Here is a 7078-nt window from a genome sequence, read left to right on the forward strand (position 1 = left end):
CCGCAAGGAAACAAGAGAACCCAGCGTCGTCGTTGTCATCTGCCCGCCCACCCCAGCGAGCAGATCCTCAGAAGGTCACTCAAAGTGTTATGCCAATTAATAACTTAGTGAGATAAATCCAACTAAGCACCAACAAATGCAAGTGTCACACACAGGGTGGAGACATTTGCTAATTGGCACGCTATATATACTCTGAAAGTTTCCTATTCCTGAGCGGCGGGAAGACTAGGGGAGAAAAAAGTGTCTGTAGACGGAGTGGTACGTGCTTGTAACTCTCAGACGCTGTTTTAGAAGCCATTATATTTTCTTTAAACTTTGTCTGCGGCGTCACTTCTGCTAACACAATCCCTGCACAGAAATGTGTGGACGTGTGCCCTTGTGTGTGTGTGTGTGTGTGTGTGTGTGTGTGTGTGTGTGTGTGTGTGTGTGTGTGTGTAAGCGGACCACAGACGCTACAATCTGTGGTCCGCTTCTTGTACTTCAAACACCGTAAAATATAGGAAACACTTTATGATAATGTTCAGACATAGGTAATATATCATAAGCCTTTGGTTAATGATAAAATCATTTACAAAACATTCATTTATAGGCCTTATAGGCCTGATTAAAGATGAACTAATAATTGACATTAAAGGACCAGACGGTAGGATTTAGCATGAAGTGGCCGACTGCAGGACTTGACAATATGTTGCTTTCGATAACATGACGATGTGCGTTTGTATCAAGACGTTTTGTTTTGGATACCAACTTTCTCCAAAAGGATGAGCCTACTTTGAAGCCATATTATAAAGAATATAGTCCATTCTGCTCTATGCCACTACATCATACACACTCTCACACCTTTAATAAACAGATGATGATGATGTTTGTGGGCTCCTATTTTACGGCCAGGTGTGATGGTAAATAGCCTTTAACAAGCCCACCCAGATCAGCCAGCCTGGTGGTAAAATAGGGTCATCCTTTAACATAACACTTAAAAATCTACAAATGTATATTAATGGTTTGTTAATGTTCAGTTCCTCAATAACTAAAGGCTTATTAATGACTTATGAGTAAACGTTATTTTGACGTTTTTTACCAAAATATTCCACTATTTAAAAAGGGCAGAATTGCGGCAAAATAAATTGCATCAAAATGAAGATCCTATATATAGATTTTCCTTTCTTTCCTTCCCGTTCCTTTCCTTCACATCCTAACGCTTAGTGAACGTACCAACTCTGTCGGCCCTTGGCCCTCCGGTGAGTCACCCGGGCTGACAGCACAGCCCCCTCTCCCCGGACCTTGTCCAACTCTGTGGGATTGTTTTCCCTGGGTGACACACTCGCTGGTGGGCATACGCTGCTAATGGCACGTACAAAATGCTAATGGCTGTGTTAGGGTAATAAGGAGTGCTGCATGGCTAATACCCCCTCGCTCCCCCACCACGCACACCCAACCCCACTCCCGTAAAATCCATAACCATTACGGAAGTGCATGGAGAATTAGTCATAGGTAAATTACATTTCAGCTCCGATACCCCATGTTGCTGCTACAATATTGAGACCGAGCATTCCAGGAGATACGCACAGGCTGTAATGAATGCCAAAGTAATTTTTCTATTACCCTACTATGCCAACCCTATCCACCCGTGGCAGTTTCTCTTTTGTTGTGTCCATGTACAAGTCCTTTATTTTTCACCGGCGATGTTTAATGTGTTTTTAAGTCCAAACTGACCTCTTGTATATGTCTATCTATCGGAGTAGCTACTCAGTTTACCTTGACACAAACACACGCGTCAAATAGAATTTGGCCCATGTGAACTGACCCTGAATTTCTGTGGTCGTTGCCGACAGAAGTGGTGAGTAGCTAGCGTGTGTTATGCAGGAATAAGTTATATATCTATACTATAGACTAGAACACTACACTCCAGTACAGTTTACTAGACTGCAATACTACTACTCTACACTACAGTCAGGTACAGAGTTTACTACACAAGACTACACTGTAACACTATGACTATATACTACAGCCACAGTAGAACACCACTGCAGCCCAGTACCACCGTTTACTACACCGCAATACTACTACAGCCACACTAGAATACTACAATCCAGTACACAGTTTACCACACTAGACTACACTGCAATACTACGACTCTACTACACTACACTCTAAAGACTACTTCACCACACTGCACTGTGCTGCACCCACACCGCATCATCAGATGGCTGAGAGAAAGTCAAGGCCAGTGAACAACAAGGAATCCGACTGAAACACAATCAAGTCGACAACTCCATCTCTTCTTTTTCATCCCACTCTATCTCACCCCCCCCCCCCCCCCCCCCCCACACACACACACACACACGCATACACATACTCCCACACGCTTCCCTTTGTTAGTTTCAAACTAACAGAGTTAGTTTTTTTTTAGTTTCACTAGTTATTCCACGACATAAAGTTATTTGTCTGGTTTCGCACACAATGACTAATGCACACAGACGCACGCACACAGAGGAGGACAACACAAAGCGACAGAGTTCTGCTCAAACAACCTTGATGGCACTCACTTCCATTCAGTGACTGAGGTCCTGTTGTGTTTCACTGTGTCTTGGAGAATTCAATGACTGTATTTCAAAACACCTGTCGGTAATATATATTGCGGTCAAGCAGATAAAGTAGGATACATCACTGGGTTTACTTTGATTCTATGTCGCATATTCGATCTTATGTCTTCATTCACCTTATGATCTGAACAACGTGTGGCAAAGAAGAAATATGAAGAAGATAAAGACTATAGGGTTCGGTTCCTTCTGACAGACAATTTTTTATGAAAATATTTACACATATATTATCTTTATTATATATCTGAGCAGCTATGTGGAGATTACTAGAGGAGAGTCTGGTGTCGATCATCAGCTGCTTCAGAATCCCTGTCTAAACATGAAAATCCTACTGGTACAACGTACTAAGTATCTCACCATCTCTCTCTCTCTCTCTCTCTCTCTCTCTCTCTCTCTCTCTCTCACTCACAGACACACCCACTCACATACATACACTCATCCGTGTGCACACACACACAAACACACACAAACACAGCCTGGATCCATCTCGATGAGTAATTGCGGTGTGTGTGTTTTTCCCCCCGCGTCGCCGAGCTGAAGGGGTCTCGCAGTGACTCGCACTCTGCTCCTCCACCCCTATACTCCACACAAACACAGGCCCCACCCTGCTTTTTGCTGAGCATATTCACTGTCTTTTCTTTTTTCCTTCTCCTTTCTTTCAAAGTGGGGCGGGGCCAAGCAGCCATGGGGCGGGGCCAGGCAACCATGGGGCGGGGCCAAGCAGCCATGGGGCGTGGCCAGGCAACCATGGGGCGGGGCCAAGCAGCCATGGGGCGGGGCCAGGCAACCATGGGGCGGGGCCAAGCAGCCATGGGGCGGGGCCAGGCAGCCATGGGGCGGGGCCAGGCAGCCATGGGGCGGGGCCAGGCAACCATGGGCCGGGGCCAGGCAGCCCTGGGGCGGGGCCAGGCAACCATGGGGCGGGGCCAGGCAACCATGGGGTGGGGCCAAGCAGCCCTGGGCGGGGCCAAGCAGTCCCTGGGGCGGGGCCAGGCAGCCACTGAGGCGAGGTCAAGCAGCCCTGGGTCAGGGGTCAAGCAGCCATGGGTCCCTAACTCTTCCTCACTACGGGCAGCATGGTGGTCCTTGCAGGTGCCGCAGTGCGTGGACATCTGGAGATGTGTTCTCAGTAGGGATCAAAGTCGCCCGTTCACAGGCGTGCAGATACGCTATGATGGATCCAGCAGATGGTGAGTGGCAGGGGCCCGGTCCAAACCCCATGCAGGGCATGATTAGAGGCCTTTAAAGGTGGTGCTGGACACCTTGCAAACATGTGTTTATATCCAGAAACATATATATAGAAACATATATATGTTTCTTTACACCACTCATGACTCATGTTCTACGGTCACAACTTCCTTTAACATCAACTGTCCTGCTTTCCAGGCTGCCGTTACGGCGGCCATTTTCCACACTTAACCCTGGGAGGAGGGACCTCTTCCTGCGTTCCTTCAAAGTTTCTGTTTTGATTAAAGAATGACGTTTTTCCTTTCAGCCCTTCAGAGGGCTTGGGAGGGAGGGGGGGGGGTGGAGGGGGGTCGTATAATGTCAGCCTTTGAAGCCCTTTGAGACTTTGCACTGTGATGAAGGACTATAGCCTATAGGATCTAAATACAATTGACTTGAGTGTTAATTCTGGTGCTGAGCTTGGTGAGGACACAGTGTTCCCCCTGGCTAGAACTACAGCACCAAAAGTTTCCTGATCAACACAAAGGTTGGTGAAGTGGTCTGGACAGAGCAAAGGACGCCAGGATTCAGGTTAAAAATAAATGTATAATAATAATTAAATATAATAGATCTGTGTTTTATAAATATATATATATATATATATATATATATATATATATATATATATATATATATATATATATATATATATGGTGAGAAGATCAACACTATACATGCTAAGGGGAGACTGTGATCTTTGTGATTGGCTATTAAAGGTGTTAGAACAATGAATCAAGATAAGTTATATGAATAGAGGGAGTGGCAGGCGTTGAGAAGTCGCTTCACACTGCCTGAAAAACGGAAGAAAAAAAACTCTTGAAAACAAGTCGAATGAAAATGCCAAGAGTTAACCTCGAGCATTTTGGTTTTCTCTGCTCCTCTGCTGCCCTCTGCTGGATAGATAACCGAACGATCGCAATAATCTAAAGTTGCTCATGGATTAGGCTACAAAATTGTATGTTGGCATCAAACATCTAAATAAATGTGTGTATGCATATTATAGACATAATGTTTTGAAAAAAATTCATAGCCATCGAATGAACAGGGATATCCCGAGTATCAAAATAGGCAATTCTATTCATTCTTGAAAATCAATTCAAACAGACCTCCTCGACTTACATAACTTCTCCATCTCTGTTAGCCATCTACCAAGAAATTATTGCCTGATGATATAGCCTTGTATTATTTGGGGAGAATGGCTATCGCTAGTTGGAAAGCTATCAAACGATGAGGCATGAATATATGTGTTTGTGTGTATGTTTGAATGTGTGTGTGTGTGTGTGTGTGCGTGCATATGTTTGTGTGTGTGTGTGTGTGTGGGGGGGGGGGGGGGAGGGGGGTCTGTGTCTGTGTGTCTTTGAATTATTAATACAAAATGTCGAGTTGGTTTACAATATCATCTTTCGTACATTGAACACTGCCCATTATCTGACTCCTCGGTTTGGGGCTAAATGGCTGGGCTGCTCTCTCTGAAGTCAGCGTGGGCTCTCCGATCCGGAAAGAGGATCAAACAACGCTCACAGAGCAGACCACATGGGGGAGGAACACGATGAAATCATAATGGAGATTTATATATTCATGTTCTAAAGATCATTTAGTATCAACATGATGCTTAACTAGAAAGACAGATATATACAAACAAGTCTAGGGAGTCAGGGAGTCAGGCCTACAAATAGGCTACAGTACAATAGTAGGCTAAGTCAGCAAATACTAAACACTGGCCTTTCAAACCATATTTATTTTAGAGTCCAAACAGTCATGACTCTACAAGGAACATAAGTAAGTAAGTAAGCAATACTTTATTTATATAGCACCTTTCATACAGGCATTGCAGCTCAAATTCAACCTCCAGCAGCATGTCTTGCGTCTTGCATTTCCACAAAGCTCAATTTTTTGGACTGCCAAGCGATGAAGGTTACAAACAACAGACTACAAATGCTAACAGACCACAGTGAAGCCTTTGCCCTTTAAGACAGTGTTCGCCTCTCTAGATTTAATGAGGTGTGATGAGGGTACAACAAATGAGCTAAATGGATCCTATAATGAATTAATTAGCTAAGTTCTTCAGTGTTGTGGCTGAGAGACCTCACAGGTGTGTGTGTGTGTGTGTGTGTGTGTGTGTGTGTGTGTGTGTGTGTGTGTGTGTGTGTGTGTGTGCTCATGTTAGTTTACATACAAGAACAATAAAAGGTAGGTACAATAATATGAATATTATATATCTATATTAATATTTAGCCCAATTAAGACACCGGGATGAGGATGGTCATATTAAAGATACCAATGCATGCTCCTCTGTAGAAAATGTGTACCAAATATGGTAACGATAGCAAAGGGGGTTGCAATTTATTCTATTTGACCAATAGGCCTGAAACTATGTTGCATTAACAAAAATACTTTTACAAGTTTGTAGATCAGCTGAACATGATGGCTGGCCGCCAAGCGTGTCAATGTGATAAGCCATGCACACAATTTAAGATTATCTCCATGTTGCAACAAATGGCTAGTGGTGTCCTGTGGAGCACGGCAGTCTGCTATCCTACTTCCAGGACACCTAGAGCTATGAACTGTTTATGGGATGCATTCGAGTCACCATGGAGACTCGATATTTCTCCCGCAGACGATGTCTGTTTCAGATTATGTGAAATGGAACTGCATGGCTCGTGGAGAATGCATTGTTGGTCGCATGCACAATGACAAAATGATATATTGTTTCCTAAATTGTTAAAATTATCTTATAGAAATTGCGTTGCCCCGGGGCCGGAGTATTTCGGAAGTTGCGGGGTGACCTCTACAAGCTCATACACCACCGAATTATTGTAGACGGATTGCAATTCACGAGAAGCCTAGACCGAGGCTCCCCCTTTTAATTAATGCTGGGTGTGACCCCGTCTCACAGACTGAATTACGCGCACGCACGCGTGTGTTGGCGACGCGCGCACGCACGCACACACAGGCACACAAACGCATGCACACAAATACACGCACTTTGGCTTGTGCTTAATACACATGTCGCTTCAATTAATCAACTGGGTGCGAGGTGACGAGAAGTCATCAAGTTCCAAACAAGGATGTATTTCCAACAGCAAATCCAATCTACCTCTAATTCATTTATTGCGCAATTATCCCCCACGCTTTGTTCCACTAATGAAAGCGAGACATTCCGAGGCTGCACACCGAGTGTTAGTTCAGCCAAAGAATACTATTGAGTTGTCACACCGAGAAGACTTTCAATGTTTTTTTTGGTCCAAGTA

The sequence above is a fragment of the Micromesistius poutassou genome (genome assembly GCF_964030765.1).
Source record: "Micromesistius poutassou genome assembly, chromosome: 16".
NCBI classification, from domain to species: Eukaryota; Metazoa; Chordata; class Actinopteri; order Gadiformes; family Gadidae; genus Micromesistius; species Micromesistius poutassou.